The sequence below is a fragment of the Hippoglossus hippoglossus genome, chromosome 13 (assembly GCF_009819705.1).
Source record: "Hippoglossus hippoglossus isolate fHipHip1 chromosome 13, fHipHip1.pri, whole genome shotgun sequence".
In the NCBI taxonomy this organism is placed as follows: domain Eukaryota; kingdom Metazoa; phylum Chordata; class Actinopteri; order Pleuronectiformes; family Pleuronectidae; genus Hippoglossus; species Hippoglossus hippoglossus.
Window position 1 is genome coordinate 12,420,191 of NC_047163.1, and position 17,687 is coordinate 12,437,877.

The following is a 17,687-nucleotide window of genomic DNA, read 5'->3' on the forward strand; positions in this document are numbered from 1 at the left end:
TGACCATAAGTGTATGTAGGTCTTACTGGTGACCTGCCCAAGGACTTAATGCCAGTTGGGATTGGCGCCGCCCCCCCGTGACCCTCAAAGGATAAGCGGTGTATATGATGGATGGATAAAACATGCAAATGTTGTCACATCAAATCAAATATTCCTGAATACATGAGTCATATGGTTACTAGGCTACATCTCAATTAAAGTACAGTATCATCATCAGAAAAGAATCAAGGCTTTTACACAAACACGCTACTTGTCCACACTCAGTGAAGGTTTATATGTGACCTGCGTAGTACTACAGCTGGTGACGCTTCTGCTACTACCCACACACTCCTACAGACATTGTTTTCAACACTGACCCTCATCTTTTAACGTGACACACACACACACGTGACACACACACACACACACACACACACACACACACACACACACACACTTCTTTCACACACAGCTTGAAAGAAGTGAAAGGATAAGGTTTACAAAAAGTTAACATTGTGGTAAGGTGTTGTGTTTGTGTTTGTTTCTCAGGTCTAGTGCATCGTTGGGGCTGGTTTAGAATACAAAGAAGATGTGTGTCATATAAAAAAATCTCACATCTCTATCACTGCGGTTCAAGTGAGTATCATCCAGAAGGTAATGAAATATATGTTTGTTTTCATTTATCTGTTCCTCTGTGATTTGTCATTTTGTGGGAAAAAGGGAACACATACACCATTTCTCCTGAATATGCAAATTAAACCTTTTTAAACCCAGTAGTCCATTGCTTGCCTAAAAGAACCTCATTTAATTTCAGCTGCAGTGGCTGAGGCAAATATGCTGGTGATTCTTTTGCAACAGTCAACAATGTATATGATTTATTCTAGCCAACAGTCCTGACAACAGTGATGAAACTATACAGAGCTTCAAACTGAATGTTAATTCTGCAGCATTTCAAAGAACTTCAGCAGACCATGCCTATAAATCCTCTTCCGTTTAATGAAACATCCTTCTCGCCATTAAAGAGCACAGTTACATTAAAAAAAAGTCATTTTTCATTTGTTCAGCATGAGGAATTATCTCCCTTGTATCTCACTGCTTCAACAAAAGTTGAGTCCGTGGGTTCCTACGCTTGAAATTGCTTGATGAAGAGAGCAAAGTTTGGATGGAGACTTTTTTGTCCACTGAAAAAAAGCAAGAAACCAACAGCAACAGAAAGAAAGAGGAAGAGATGAAAGAAAAGACAGATGGATGGACGAGAGGCTAATGGGCCAGAAAGCCTGGCAGACGCACAGACAAACAGAGAACCTTGGGTAATGAAGGCGGCAGGGGTTGAAGTGCCCTCGGTATCAGGAGGATAAGGATCCGTCTTTTAAAGAAGCCAACTCTCGACTATAATTGGGAGCTAGCGAGAGCAGTGATATGAGTCTATGATGTGATCATTAGCCCAAGTGTGAAGGTTTCCTCCTGAGTGGGAGAGGGGGAGAGAGAAGGAGAAAGGACAATGAGCAGAGATGGTGAGAAAAGTAAGGTCAAGAGGGAAAGATTTTTTTTTTAGATCAGCTTAAAGGTGCCAAAGTGCAAAATCACAAGTGTCGGCATGGAGAGATGGAGGAGGAAGGAGCAGTCTTACCTGACAAAGGTGGAAAATACCCCAAGAATAATCAGATTCATCCAGGACACCCACTGACACCGGGGAGCTGCAATTCATCTACGTCAGGAAGAGCTGTGGAGAGCCTCTGCTGTGTCTTGTCCTGGACTTGACTGCAACATGAAAAATGGGGCCATTGGTGCTGTGTTACTATACCTGGCCTCAGTGTGGTGAAGGTGGTGACTGGATAGTGTCTGAGAGATGATTCCTGAGTGCAAATCAAAAGGGATGTGCTGTCACACCGTGCCAACTTGGTTTTATGGATGAGTGAGATCAACTTTGACACCACAACAAAACCAGTAACACTCACATTAAATGTCTCATTACCACTTGTTGCATTAAAGTAGAACTATTCAAACCCCAGAGCATTTAATTTACTTTCAATTCCATTGTGTTTGTATGGCAACAAACCACAACATACATCTGAAAGCAGAGTCAGGTCAAAGCCCTAAGAATAATATAATGAGAAACCCAGCAGTTCCTACAATAAGCAGGCACTTGGTGGCAGGGAATAGAGAAAAAACTCCCTTTTAATAGGAAGAATCATTTAGCAGAACCAGACTCAGGGCGGGCAAACATCTGCCTTCACCGGCTGGTTTTAAAAAGAGAGAAATGGGGAGAGAGGAGAGAAGGGGGAGAGGGGGAAAGACAGGATAAGAGGAGAGAGAGAGAGACCGAGGAGCAGTTCTATAGCTTTTGTATTTCAGCACTGTTCCAAGTGGCATTAGTGTTGGCACACTGTCTCAAAGACTGGATTGTAGTGGTTACCACTATCAGCCTGGCTCCAGTCCAAGACAAGAGAAAAGTGTAAGAAACACAATTTGAAAAAGAACCCTGATATCAGTGCTTCAATAAAGAACCTGAATGTCTGTGTTGAACCATTTCAAGTGGCCATCGGGACCATTGGCACATATACTGGTGCGGCGAGCCACTGCCTTGGTGGACCAGTGGATGATAAACAGAACCAATAAACATTTAAATGCCTCCTTGTAGGCCCGCTCTCTGTGTGGTTGTCATACAGGGTGCACGTGAGAGCGTGCTGTGTACGCACACCCCCCCACTATTGGATACTGACAGCACAGAGGTGGGCCCACAGACTGTGTATAGAGATGAACAACGCATGTGCACTTCCTCCGGACGGACAATAATGAAGCTGAAATATCCTAAATAATGTCTGCACAGTAGTGATCATAGTGTTGTTTTTTTTAAACATTAAATAACTAATAAAACGACAGAAATATTTATCTGATGTGTACTTTGACTATTTAGTCTGCTACATGTCCCATTCACTAACATGGGGGAGGTGACCTACACTGAAACCAGCCACCAGGGGGCGATCAAGATGATTTTGCTTTACATTTGGGGAGCAGTCATGTCGTCCATCTTCTTCTTCAGGCTTGACGGATGCTGAGAAAGGTACTGTCACTGTATATACTGCATATTTTACACTGAGGCCACTTGATCTGCCAGTAGTTTGTACTATTGTTGTGATTAATATGTGATACTAAGAAAAACAAATACCTAGAATAGTAAGAGAATCCACAGTATCTCTTATTCTACTTGATTTACTGCAGTTATCTCCCACATGAAGGGCCTTTGCACTTATCCCCATCCACTGTCAGATCTCTCCACCTGACCACGGTGCCCTTCTCTAATTAGCTACAAGTGGATCCATCGCTGCAGCTAAATATTTTATTTGCTGGAGAAGGTCATGGAGGAGCAGTACAGGCTATTATTTGCGAAAATGTTTTAATTCATTCCTGCAATTATCAAAGCCAGGCACTGTGACTGAAAACAGGCCCTATTCTGCACTACTCAAGGAAAAATAATGACGAGGAGGGCCCGGGAGCACGGACCTCTGTAGATGTGTCAGCAAACAACAAGCACATGAAGGATGGAGAAATGAACCATGTCTAAAACCCAGTCCCACAGAGACAGTTTAGCCAGCACGTTCCACCTGCATCACCGGGAGTGTAACTGAAGCATGCATAGCCCGAGTCAAAGGCCACGCAATTGATTTTCACGACAGTGTAATGGCTGCACATGCTGGTTCAGACTTACCTGCTTACATTACAACGCTGCTCTTTTCAGCCTCGCTCCTCTCATGTCCAAACTGGCACTGCGCTCGTTTCAGCCACGGCACAGGGAGGATATATACTTTTTTAAATCTGTGCAAGCATTCTCCTCATCTACATTTGTAGGGATATTAATCGCCCCCAAAACACAGAGAAACTGTGATCTGTATTTACATAAGGAGTCTGGACCAGGCGAGAGGTCTCCTTGCCCAGGGAGTGTTGGTGTTCCCAAGCGTTGTCTCCCCCGGACTCTCGACACACATCCTCAGGGAGCCTATGCACTGCTCGTATTTGTCCACGGAGCCTGTCAACTTCAAAACTGTCACGCCGCCTTTCTCTTTCTCACACTCCATCTTTTTCTTTTTTCTTCCTTTTGATCTCTCTTTCCTCACCCTCTTTCGGCCACGCTGTAACTCCGCTGCCGCTTTCATCTCAAAGCAGAAAGTCATCTTTTTGTGTCTTGCCATTTCCACCTCTCCCTCCCTCTCGCCCTCCTCTTCCCTCCTTATTAATGGCATTTCTTCAGCACTATGCTATCGCGGTATTTTCCGTGTATTATGTCTTTTCTCACATCAGCGTTTTTTCTCAGAAGTTTAATGTTACACTGAAGTCAGCACGTCCATTGGGACAACTCAGAGTGGGAGCCCGTCAGGAGCTATTCTAGATGTCATTTGCTTGTGTCGTAAAATTCCTATTTCACTCTAAATCTGTGTTTGTGTTTGTGGGTGTGTGTGTGTGCAACTTGTGTGTTGATTAGTCTTTAGTGTCCTTTTTTGATCGGAGCGCCACAGCACACAACAGCCACAGCTCCGCCGCTGCCACATGAATTCTGTGAGGCAGGAGAGGATGTGGAGAGTGGATTCAAAGAGATAGGAGGGGAAGAGAAAGGGCGAGATAAGAAGATGGGATGGCGGGGGGCCAGGGGAGGAATGAAAAAGAGACACATATGGATGGTGGATGGGGGGGGGGACACCATGAATAATGTGAAATGACATTACAAAGGAAAGATCTGAAGTACCCTGCTGTGTCAAAAGCTTCAGGGAATACAGTAAAAAAAAAAAAGAAGTGTGCTCGGGATTCATTTATGCAATTTTATTAAAGGGTTTATTCAGTTGTAATCAAGTACCATGACCCTCCAGAAGGATTTCGTACCACGAGCATCGCACCTTCCAAACACCAGTGCTTATGTGTGCAAACAAACTTTGTGGGTTGTGTTTTTGCAGCACGTTCAATGAGTGGATCTGGGCAAATAACGCTTTTTGAAATATTTAGTGATGCAGTCTTTAAAGGGAGATGTTTGTTACAGAGGAGCGCAGCCATTCGGGTCTGCAGGGCACAGCACGACTTGGAAAGTAGGTGGCGTCCCCTGTCCCTCTGTGATGGTGCCGCTTGATTGGTGTGTGTGTGTGTGTGTGTGTGTATGTAAGTGTGTTAGTGGGCATGTCTACAACATGTGTGTGTGTGTGTGTTTCGTGTGCACTGCATGTGTGTATGGTGTGTATCCAATGACATGACTGGTGACAGAAGTCCTCACCAGTTAATGTGTTATTGACTGTCGCTCAGTTGGACCTTGACAACCATCACAATCAATTAATGTCTGATGATAGAGCCAAGAAGTGGGCAGAAGTGTCCCCATGGTTGGTCTCAAGGGCAACTTGGATATGAGCGAGTTATTCCACTGGCACAGTTTATAAAGATGACTGATCAGCACATTGAGGAAAATTAGACAAAACTCAAGGTGGAAAAACTAAATGCTGTTGGAGAAATAACTATTATGTAATCATAGTATTAAATGTATCCACCAACCAGTACAACCAATGAATACAAAAGGAGAACATAATTCTACACATGAATCCTACACGTGATTGAAAAAATAAAAAGTTGTCTGAGACCCTAAATAATATATTTTTCATAAAATATAGTGAAGGTAAGTGAGAAAAAAACAAACTGTACCCGCCTCTAAAACCGCACCAAGATTTAGTTTGGTGGAAATTGGTTTTGCAGTTTTTGCTGAATCCCGCAATTCTCCCAGCCAAGGCTATCGCCCCAACATTCCTGGATCTGCCTGTTTATCCTGATCCGCTTCAAATGTAATGGGTTCTACCTCGGGTCACACCCACTCCTCCACAAAATTTTATGAAAATTGTAGTTTTTGCATAATTCTGCTAACAAACAGACAAACAGCAATAACGCACTTGAATGGCCCTCAGTAGAGCGCATACCTTCCGACCCAACAGTCCCCTTACATTAAATTAAGCTGCAACAACTATCACACACTCATAGATATCAATTCCCTAAATGTGCCTGATTTTTGCATCACCATCTGTGAATTATTCCCGGGGGAAAAAAACAGAATTGTTGAAAAACTCTCACAATGTTTAGAAAAATAAGAAAATGAAGAAGAAAAAAGAATCTAGGCTTGGCCCCATAATCTGGATCTGCACCAAAATCCAATGGGTTCTTCGTCCACCCATAACACATCCTTCCACCAAGTTCCATGCAAAGCCATTTGGTAGTTTTTGTGTAATCTTGCTAACAAACAAACCAACCAACAGAAATGAGGGAAAACATAACCTCTTTATCGGAGGTAATCACGTGTCAATGAAGAGAATTGGGACTATCTCTACATACAGGAAAGAAGAAAGACAACTAAAGTATAATTTAAGGACATAGAAGCAACACTATCCTGTTCACAGCTCATTATTACTCTTTTTCTTCTACTGCCAAAACACCAAGTACAGCACTGCACAAGTTCCCCAACTAATGAGTTCTGATGTGGTGAGGGTGCCGGCTAGAAGTTGAAAGTTACACTCAATTAGAATGAATGTGTCAGTGTTAGTGATATAGCTTTTGCTTTCTAACTCCTGCTGCAGAGTCACTTTAAAGTGGTGAGGACTTTGAGGTAGTTGGAATGTGGACGTCCTATGAAAGCCTCTCTGCAAAACTTTGGACAAAAGGCTGCTTTCTTAAAAACAAGATAATTGCAGAGTAACACAAATTATTCATATTGAACGACCATTAACTTTTTTTCTCATCGCAGAATAAGGTTGATATAGTTTGCTTTGGTTTCATTTCAATTATTAATGGGCTTAGCTACATAATAATCTGCGATCAGACAAGGGCCATGGCGTTCTGCAGTGACAGCAGAAATGAGCGTTGGGTGCAAATTAAAAAGAAATTGCTCATCCAGTCAGGAGTAGTTTGTCGTAGTGCAAGAAAACAACAAAGCATCTGGACGACTCAGAGGATCCCGATCCATACCAGCTTGTTAGATTTTTTTATTTTCTTATTTTACCATCACTTGCTTAATCTGACAGCTTCAATGACGTGCTGCATGACAGTGAATAAAATGAAAACGGAGCTCTGCACGCACAACAGTAAAGATGGCGAAGTCTGGAGATTCTCCTACACTGTGTGATTTAGGGCTGTCCCAGAGAAAAGTTTGTCAATCCAAGAGAAAAACTTCTGTCTGACGATCTTACAACGAACGGCGAGGCAAGTCCTCCGGCAGCCAATTCAGTGCCTCTGCAGACAACACGTCAAAAGTCCGAAAACTTAGAACCAAATCCCAACTGCTGCTGTAACTCACGTCTTTCGTACACCATGCACAAAGACAAGAAAGTACGCAAAGTGCACAAACAAGTGAGTGCAATGGTCCTGCAAAGAAAGATGAATGATGCAAGTACATGAAGGGATTTTCTCAAGTATTTTATTTTATTATATATATTTGCATCATGGCTCCAGGTCCCCCGCGACCCTCAAAGGACGAGTGGTACAGATGGATATTTGCATCATAATACCTGCTGTTGAATGGCTACACTTAAGCAGCGGCAAACAAATGTTAGCTGCTTTGCTAATCGGCATGTGGACATTTGTTGTTGCCTAGCGACCGCAGAGTAAGCGTCACCTAAGCCCATCCCCCCTGGTTTCCTCTTGAGCATCAGTGATTTTGAACTCATCCACTGCATCTCCACCGCTCAATCTTCTCCTCCAACATTAAGGTTTCCCCCCCCCACGTTCCTGCTGCTGCTCTGTTAGCAATCACACAGGTCTATTAAGAGCTCGGTCGACCAACCTCACGCATTCTCACCAAGCCTCCCCTGCTTCATCCCTTTACCCATTACTGTGTGCACATCGGAAAACCGCTGGCCTTTAGATCCGAATCTTATCCATATTAATCTTTGTACTGTTTCCAGCATTTATTAATTTAAACTCCCTTTTATTGCCGCAGTATTTGCATAAGCTGAAAAAAGATAAATATCCCTGGAAGTGGTTCATTTTCTATGGTGATGATATTTAAACACCACATTTGAAAATCAATGTATTTATGAACACACACACACACGCACACACACACACACACACACACACACACACACACACACACACACACACACACACACACACAGAGTATTGGTGGAAATTGACTTTCTGTCGTCAATCACAGTACTGTCCGAGGGGCGAGAAATCACTGGCAGACAATTGTATTATTGCCACAGAGTTTGTTTTTCGAAAAGCTCTGTAATAGGTTCACTTACACAAACAGTATTTCCTCCTTCATTTCTGCTTTTAAATTTGAAGTTTATCCTCTGGCTTTCCCAGAGAGGAGAGAGAAGTGCACAGAATAATTCATCGTGTGACCAGAGAGACTGATATTTTGAGTCTAGCTACGAAAAGCTTGAAACAGGAAAAGCTCCTGCATAACCGTTCCCCAAGAAATGAATTACTGCTTGGCATGTGTCATGCAGTATGTGCATCCGTGTGTGTGCGTGTGCATGTGTGCATGTGTGTGTGCGTGTGTGTGTGTGCATGTTTAAATGACCAATAATAAGCAGAAAAGAGAATATACAACTACTCTGCCTGGCATTGACTTAAGTCCTTTGTTCATACCCCGTCCTGCTATTCTCTCTGTGTGTATAGATCAGTCACAGTCCGGGAACAGAGACAGACGTATTCCGCACCATTAGGAGACCTTGTGAAAATTAATAGCTCTTTGAGAACAGAAATAAAATGAAAGACACAGACTGTTTCTGTACTGATTTGATTCCCAACTGCTGCTGGCCTCATCAATCAGGCTGTTGGACCACACTGACGTCCCCGTCTGTGACAGTGACACTTTAACATCTCGTGGACAATAACAGACTTACTATACTTTGCACAATCCATTCTCATGTGTGTATTTACAACGTATTTCACAATCCCTTCCGTGGTGCTTTTAATATTTTTAGATTTAATTGTGGTTTTTATTTATTTTATTTATTTTATTTATTTTATTTATACTTGCACAAACACACCAAAGCAGATTCCTTGCATTTGTAAACCGACTTGGCAATAAACCCTGATTCCGATTTCTGACTTGATAATCATTTTGGTTCCTTTCATTATCATCACTGAGACACATGTAAAAATAATCAATATGGGTCTTATTCGTCCTTTGTCTAAACACACCTCAGGAGATAATGGAGACCTGAAGCTCCTATTAGCCTTTGTTTGATTTTCTGCAATAACAAGTGATTAACACTCACATTTCTCAAAAGATGTGTTTCTGTTTCAATTTCCTCACATTTATCTTCACAGGTAATTAGTTACACACGCAGACTTTGACTTCATGTAATTCCCAGTTTTCAGTGAAAGTGTAAAATTCATATCTGTGAGCGTCCACAGGTTAATTGGCTGGAGGCAGCTGCTGGGAAGCAATTTGTCTCCTCTTATCAGAAAAGCCTTGCCTCAGTCAAGGTCTGTTGTCACACCTTTTCTTTACCGGTTCCCACAGCTGCACAGCACGTAACTCGATCCAAATCTACCCAGATCAAATTCACTTGGTTAAGTGATTTTTTATGGTGAAGTGTGGGTCAAATTCACTAGGGGAGGTAAATTTGATCCACACTGCTGAGAGGTGTGACAGAGAGGTGCTGTTAGGGAAAATAAACTGGGGGGAGAGGAGAGACTGAGGTAATGATGTTGCCTGTCGCCTTTCTCTCCATTTTCTCTATTTTTATGATCTTCTTATTGTTTTCTCTTCACTTCCCTTCTTTTTTCTTTTCTTTCTTATCTTTAAACGCTCGACAGATTTAGAAAAGAAACAAGACAGAGGCACACAATGGACAAAAAACATTTTAAAAAATCTTGTTTTGTCCGTTATGTCTTATGACCAAATACCTACAAGACGTTCCCATCTGGTAACCAACATGGTTGACATGGCAAATATTATACCTGCTAAACATCCGCATTTTCATTTATGAGCGTGCTAACATTGAAATTAAGCTCAAACCATCCTTGTACCTAAGAACAGTTCTTCCCTACCACCTGATACATAAAGATGGACAAAGCGTTTCCACTACCACCCTGAAATTAAGCCAAGATATCCCAAATACAAACGCTGCCATCTTGGCCAATCTCTGCACAGTAGCGATGTGGGGATTGAGCCACGGTATCAGGGTCTCAACTGATACAATGTTCGACCTACTGCCAGACATTGTTATAGCATCAAAATTGAATTAAAACCAACTTACTGGGAACATGAACACTTGGACAAACATTTGTGCGATAATGACAAATGTATTTTAACTTTTGGCCCATGTCCAATCCACTAACATGGAGCAGCCAGCCACCAGGGGACAATCAAGATGCTTTGGTTTCTCTTTTGTGGGTTTGTCTTGTTGTCCATCTTTATAAACAGTTCTAAATGATCTGTTAGGACCTATCTTGGATCACGTCCCGAATTAGTGAGCCTGTGTTACAGTTTAACTGTTAAAAACCACTGTCCCTTTTCACAATGCTGTGTTTAGTTATGTTCAGGTACAAACACGAATTGGTCAGGATCAGGGAAAGAAAATGGTTTGGGTAAGAAAATGTAACTTCATGGAGGTTTTTATCGCCATGGTTACAATAATAGGCACACGGGTAAGGTCACAGAAAAACAGTGGTCGTGGTTAGAATAAACCACTTACACAATCAAATAGAAACAGAAAGGAATCTGTCTGACGTGCTGTCAACCCAATCATCAAACCTGTCGTCGCTCCTTCACGAGCTGGGACACTCTGTGGTAGGGGTTCCCAAGTTTTCAGCTCCTGACCCTCAAAATAATGAGAACTGTGACCCCCATCATCCCCAGAGGTGTTTGAAGAATAGAAAGGATTTGAGGTAGTTCACATAAAATCACCTCAGTAAAACCGCAGTGTTCCCTGTGCTGCTGTAAATTGACCTGCCTCGACTGATGCATCAGAATATGAGAAAGCCGATCACATATTTTTTATTTTCATAGCTTTATTTTCTAAATTCTGTTACAATAATGGATAAAAATACATTGGACTGTGAACATGAAAATGTTGTTTGGGGGCATTTCTTACAAAGACTGATGCTGTATATGGTTTTACGGATCAGAAGTGATTACACTGTCTATAATGAAAAGCAGTTCAGGTACAAATCTTGCAGACCAGCCCCAAAAAAAACAAACAATGCCTTTAACTCTGTATATAAAGTGTGTCTCTACTTATTATTTACAACACAAACAACAGTGACTGTAAACCTAACAGTTAATTTGCTCTGTGAGAACTCACGGGAAATGGACCTCGGAGAGAGAGAGGAATGAATAAAAACACGCAAACAAATACTCTACATGAGCTCAGGGCTAAATGACTAAGGGGTGAACGATATTGCACTGGGCAGATCAGTGTCTGAAGGAGACGTATCGCAGCCCTCTCCTTCCTGCTGCTGTCCCACTTTACAACCAGCGCCGCTCCCAGTCGACCACGAGCACCAGAGTCCTGACAAACAGCTGCACCACTCACTCACTCACTCAGGCGCAATTTCATTTACACTATGCACTACTTCAGTTGTCAGTGCAATGCATCTCCACGTGCAATTCTGTTTATATTATGTATATGATTTACTTTGTGTGCATTATTTCTATTTGAATATTTCATAATGTCAATATTGCATGTTTACTTATTTATGACATTTTTACTGATGCTTTTAAATCTTTTAACCCCTGTGCTGCTGTAGCACACACATCCCTCTGTTGTGTGACGAATAAAAGATCATATCTTACCTTATTTTATCTCGTCTTATCTTATATTGTCTTATATTGTCTTATCTAATCTCATCTCGTCTTATCTTATCTTATCTTATCTTGTCTCATCTTATCTTATCTTATCTCATCTCGTCTTATCTCGTCTTGTCTCGTTTTATCTTATTTTAACGCCCACACTGTTGCACAGGACTGTCAGATGTGGGTTGTAAGAAGCTGCCGGCACAGATGACCTACAGGGTGGATTCTAATGGGAGTCCAGTCTCTCACAGATCTGTTACCATGGCTGTAGACTCTTATATCTGATTCTATTGATCTAATTGTGGACAGACAGATCCATGTGCAATCATCTCAGCATATAACAGAACACAATTCATAACATTCACAAACTCAATATGTAGTCCACCGCATATTATTCTTTCACTGTCACCTTCCTATTGCCATTACACAGCTTTTGAATAGGATTGAGTCATTTCTGGAACATCTCAGGGAAAACTAGAACGGCATTCAGCAGAGCACATAGCTCCGCCAAGGCTCAGCAGTCCCCTTACATTCATGCTGATCCAGTTCTGTTATTTCCTGACCCACATCCTTTCACCACGTTTAATGGGATTTTGTTGTTTCCACTGTAATCCTGCAAAGAAACAAACAAACACAGGTGTAAATTAACAATAAATAAAAATTCACTAACACATAACACCAAAATACTCTATTCTGTACCACACAGCCTCATCTGATTCATTAGCTTTGGATGGTGATGCACCTTCTTTCCAATGACGTCACTTCCTGAGACTCACTGACAGTTCCTCCTGTTTCCAAAACCTTTGACCCGAGTCGAGGCAGATCAGGTCAGCCATTCCCACTGGTAGTCAACTGCTGCAGGGACGTGAACGGCATACTCCACCCACTAGCCATGCTGTGTGGTTCAGCTATTGATCCGATGTGTTCATTAGTCCCTGCTCCAAATTATTAGTAAAGTCACAAGAGGATGCTCGTGTTCATCTCTGCCAGATGAGCTTGAGGTCTTAATCAAGGTAAAGGGGCCGAGCTGCAAAGTATGTAAATAATACTTCCTCACAGGAAATGATCTGGCATTTTATAGAGATTAAAGGTGCGAATAAACTTCCCGTTTCCTGTGCACCCTGCTTTAATTGATCCCAGAGGATTTGTGGAGAGGAGTCTTGACTTTAGTACCGCTACAGCCTTGGGATTTATCGTGGAAATAAGAGTTCACCACCCTCCATGGGAAGAGCAGCTGTTATTTCTCACTACCTGTCTATAAAGTCATCCTCCACAGATTGAACCTTCTGGCGTGAGAGGGTATCGAGGAATTTTATGAAGTTTAAATCCACAGGGATGTAGAAACCCCTTAAAAATAACGAAAGAGTGAGTGCCTTTGTTTTTGTTGAGAGAATTCAGCCTTTCAACTTTTATTTCCTGCTGTTTCCTGTTTTAATCTTTTGTGCAACGAATACAGGCGAGGTGAGACCGAAGGCTATTGGATTAATCTTTCAAAGCTTTATTAATGTTTAAACAGTCGAGTCAAAAGGCAGCACCTGGACAACAAGAAACTCCTGTCAGTCACATGTACCAATATTTTTTGCTCGCTTGAAAATAGGTAGGGTTCAAACAAAAGGTGCAGTTTCCCGAGTTGTTTTAACACGTCTGGATTTAAATATCAGGAAATAAAAGCAGAAATTCTTAACTCTCATATTCATCACTTGATCTTAAACCCACAGTTTATTTGATGCACAACAAACACCATTGAATAGACCAATGCTGAATTTGAAGGAGAGCGTACATTTCTGTTTATCGTTTGTAACGAATGCCCTTGAAGAGTGCATTTACAACCACGGGGCTAGAATAAGATTTATCAGACATGGTGGGTCCCTATAACTAGTAGTGTCAAGAAGGGTATCAGACAGCTCCTGCCTTGGGTGGAGCGCAAAAGTAATAAAGCAGCAGGATTCATCAGAGGTCTGGCGATGTTTTAAAACCTTCCCCTTTTCCATTATCAACTTTTCCCTACATAAAATAATCCGCAGAAATCCACAGGGCCAATTTCCCCATGCTTCACCTCCGTATAATCAGGTTTGACTGTGATTCATGGTCAGGGCCTCTCCTCCCAGGAAAAAAAAGATATTGCAGTTAGCAGACCTATAGCAACATGCAATAAATTTCCACCTAATCGACCGACCAGTTGTGGATTGATTCATTCTGGCTGCGATGTAATGTTCTGCTTTGTGTCACTTTGCGTGGGGGGGGGCCTCAGGTGTGGCTAAACACACAGCAGTGATTTAACACTTCTCTGGCAGCCAGGTGTTCATTTCACTAACAATAGAGCGGCGACGTCACTGTGCCACGGGCCAGCTCCATCCTCTCATGGCAAATTAGAAAAACACGGCCCAGTCGCTGCCTCGCTCGCCGAGTCTCACTTGTAAATGGTCTTTTTATTTAAGGCCGTACTCTTTGTCTTGCTAATCAAAGATGCCTCTTGTTTGAAATGTGGCTGAATGAAATGGAGGATGGGATGATGGATGTGGAGAGGCGGCCTGTGGGGAGGAAAGGTTAAGGTATACAGTGGAAGGGGTTCCTGTTTAATTCATGGATTCAATTCTGATTAGGTGTTTTAAACAGATGTGGTAGTGGATACGCTATCTCCTCCTTTCAGTGTCAATCCTCGGTGACGAACCTTATTGTGTGAAAAACCCGAGGCTCGGGTTCAGTGAGTCGGAAAAATGTGATGAAGCAGATAAAGGAAACGTTCAATATCAGAAACAATATAGGTCTAAAGCTGCTGAGAAAACCAAACACATAACTGTGTTCTCTAACGCACGTCACTGGTGAGAAGATGTTTGGCAGCCCCTAATCCATACGTATGAAATATTGAGGTTGACGGTCTGGCAACAGTCTTCCATGTGGTTTATAGACGGCTCCTTACAGGTCTACTGTTGCTGTGTCTGCACTGAATTTAAACAAGAATCAAATAAACAAACACAAACTTTGGGACTACGAAACAAAAGGAAGCCACTGGATTAGAGAAGGCCCGGCAGATTTAAGGAATATTGCTCGACAAATATAACACATCTCCGAGGTATCGACGAGAAGACTCAAGATATGATCAACTGCTGGACACAGGCGGAGAGACGGAGACACCCAGCAGACCGCTTCTGTTATAAAAAAAGAGCTTTGATGGATTACAGGACAGTAAATTAATATTCCATGGAAGATAGGCGGCTCTTTCAGTAGTCAGGAGCAGCTCTCAGGTTTGCCAGACACAGCACTACCTCTGTGCTCTGCTTGTATGCAAAAGACACCACATGGGGGACGACAACTCCTTAATAGCAAGGTTGATATAATTATACACGCACTAAGGAATCATTCACGGGGACTTTTCACACGCTCCGAAGTCAGATTACATCAAACTTAAGTGGAGGGGTTCTCTGGAGGTGCACCAGGGATGTTCAGATGAAATTTAACGGCCGACAAACACATTCTAAACACGGGTTGTGTTGTGTTGTGCCAGCAGTTTTCTCTTCCGTGAAAGGTACTGACTTTGAAGAACGTATGAGTCAGAGAGGGCTGAGGTAAATGTCTAATCAAATATTGACCAAACAATAGTGAGCTAATGTAACCAATTAGAATCGCAGACAGGCATTAGTGTTATTGTGCTGACGGAGCGTCTCGTTCATAATAAAACGGTGACTAGATATATTTATTTATTTTATTGTCAGAAAACTGTCTGGAGCTGGCTTGTGAACAATTATACATCAAGAACAAAAATGTCTTGACTCAGCAGGACCCCATTGTAATTACTATGACTGTTAATACTATCACTTAGCAAGAGAGGGATATTTTTAATATTTTGGAAAATACACTTATATTCTGGGCAGCATGGTGGTTGCTGGTTAAAATCCCAGTTGGACAGGGGTCTTTCTGTGTGGAGTTTATATGTTCTCCCCATGTTTGTGTGATATTCTCTGGGTGAAGGTAGGTTAATTGACCATAGGTGTAAATGTCAGTGTGAGTGGTTGTGGTGACCTGTCCAGGGTGAAGCCCTTCCTCCCGCCCAGTGTCAGCTGGAATTGGTTGCTACTCCCCCTGTGACACAGTCTATACACAATCCGAACACTAAAATTCTCTCTTTACAAATGATTGATACAACCAAAAAGAGAGAGAGAGAAAACAGAGAGAGACACTTGTGTATCTCCGTTTAGATAAAAGGCCTAAATGAGCACATTGAAGGACGTTTGTGCAGATCTGTCCTTAAACTAAATGTGCAATGTTCTGTTATGTTTCTCCATCCATTCATCCGGTAGCGATACAGCTTATCCTTTAAGCATTAGGGAGGAGCAGGAGCCAATCCCAGCTGGGTGTAAAGCAGTGTACAACTGGGACAGGTCGACAGCAAATCACAGGACTGACATAAAGACAAACAAAACCATTCAGGGAATTTAAAGTCTCCAATCTCACGCCCTTGGACTGTGGGAGGAAGTAGAAAACTCACCCAGACACAGGAACCTTGCTGTGAGGCTAACCACTGTTACTTTTCAAAACTTTTTAAATAAGCCATATTCTTTTCTCTGTCCCGGCCTTGTATTTCAAATGGCGACTCTTATTATTCATTATTTGTTATCGACACAGCCTCATCAGGAGAAAATCGTCTGGCTTTAACTTCTCTTAGGTCTGAGAATCTGAATTCCAGTTTCATTTATATCTGCTAAAAGAGATATTGTTTGCAGTCCAAACACATCTTTCATTTCTTCTTGGCTGGATCTCTATAATGAAGCTGAAACTTACTAAATCCAGAAATGAATGAATAAAGTGTGGGCTTTTTTTTTTTTGCACTGCAGAGTCAACAGCCCATCCCTGGCCAGAGGTATACAGCATGAAATGTGTGAAGATTTGTGGGCTGCCCATGGTTATCTCAGAAGGGCTTCTTTGGAAGAAATTATTCAATTTCTGAGTGTCTGTTTGAAATGCGTGCAGTCATCTTCAACAGCTAAAAGAAATGGAAAATGGCAGGAATAAGAATTATAGAGGAAACATGGAACTCTGGCTGAACTAGCTCCGGCTCGGTCTGGCATGATGCTTTGAAAATCCCTGTCGGGACTTTACCAACACAGAAAAACAGGTATTGTAGTAAGAGAGGCAAAACCAAAGCATACAAATTACTCACTTTGAGATGTATCAATATGTTCCCTTCTATCATAACGCATTAATGCTAAAACAGATAGAAATCTGCTTCAGCAAAGTGACTATCGGCAATCAATAGCCTGCGTTTCCGGTTGACTGCAGTGTCTGCCAGCACAGGGCACGCTGCATCGATGCTCACGACACAGCTGAGCGTTTCTGAACAGGCCACATCCAAACAGACGGGATCATTTATTCACTATTACTCATATCTGAATTTGTTATCAAACATCTTAGTCATCGGCAACTTTTAAATCAGAAATCACCAATCAAACAGCAGCAGGGTTATTCTGGGTTTTCAACACAGAGAGAGAAAAAAAGTGATGTTCATAACACCTCAGTGATTACATTTGATGACATAATAAGATTTACACTAGGGGGAGACAAAGTCCCTTCATTGATGGACAAGTTTTGTGTTGTCCAGATTAATGATTTATGATTTGATTTCATGACGAAAAATAGCTGCAACACTTGTGGTCATTCCCAGGCAACAACTTTGGGCACCATCACATTAACAGACTATAAGCTGGGGAAGAAAAAAAAACTATGTTGCAAAGTACAGAGTGCTTTGTACAGTGAGCTGCTTCAATCCCTTTGTCACCGGTGATACTTGATTGGATTAGTAATTCCCATTCCGGTGCAAAGAAGACGGTGTTCGTAGTCACATCCCGTCCGTGCTGCCGGCATGACGTGAATTAAAATGCTTGCCGGGGCATTGCGACAGTCGGGGGGGGCCTGCATGGCGGTTTAATTGAAACTTATT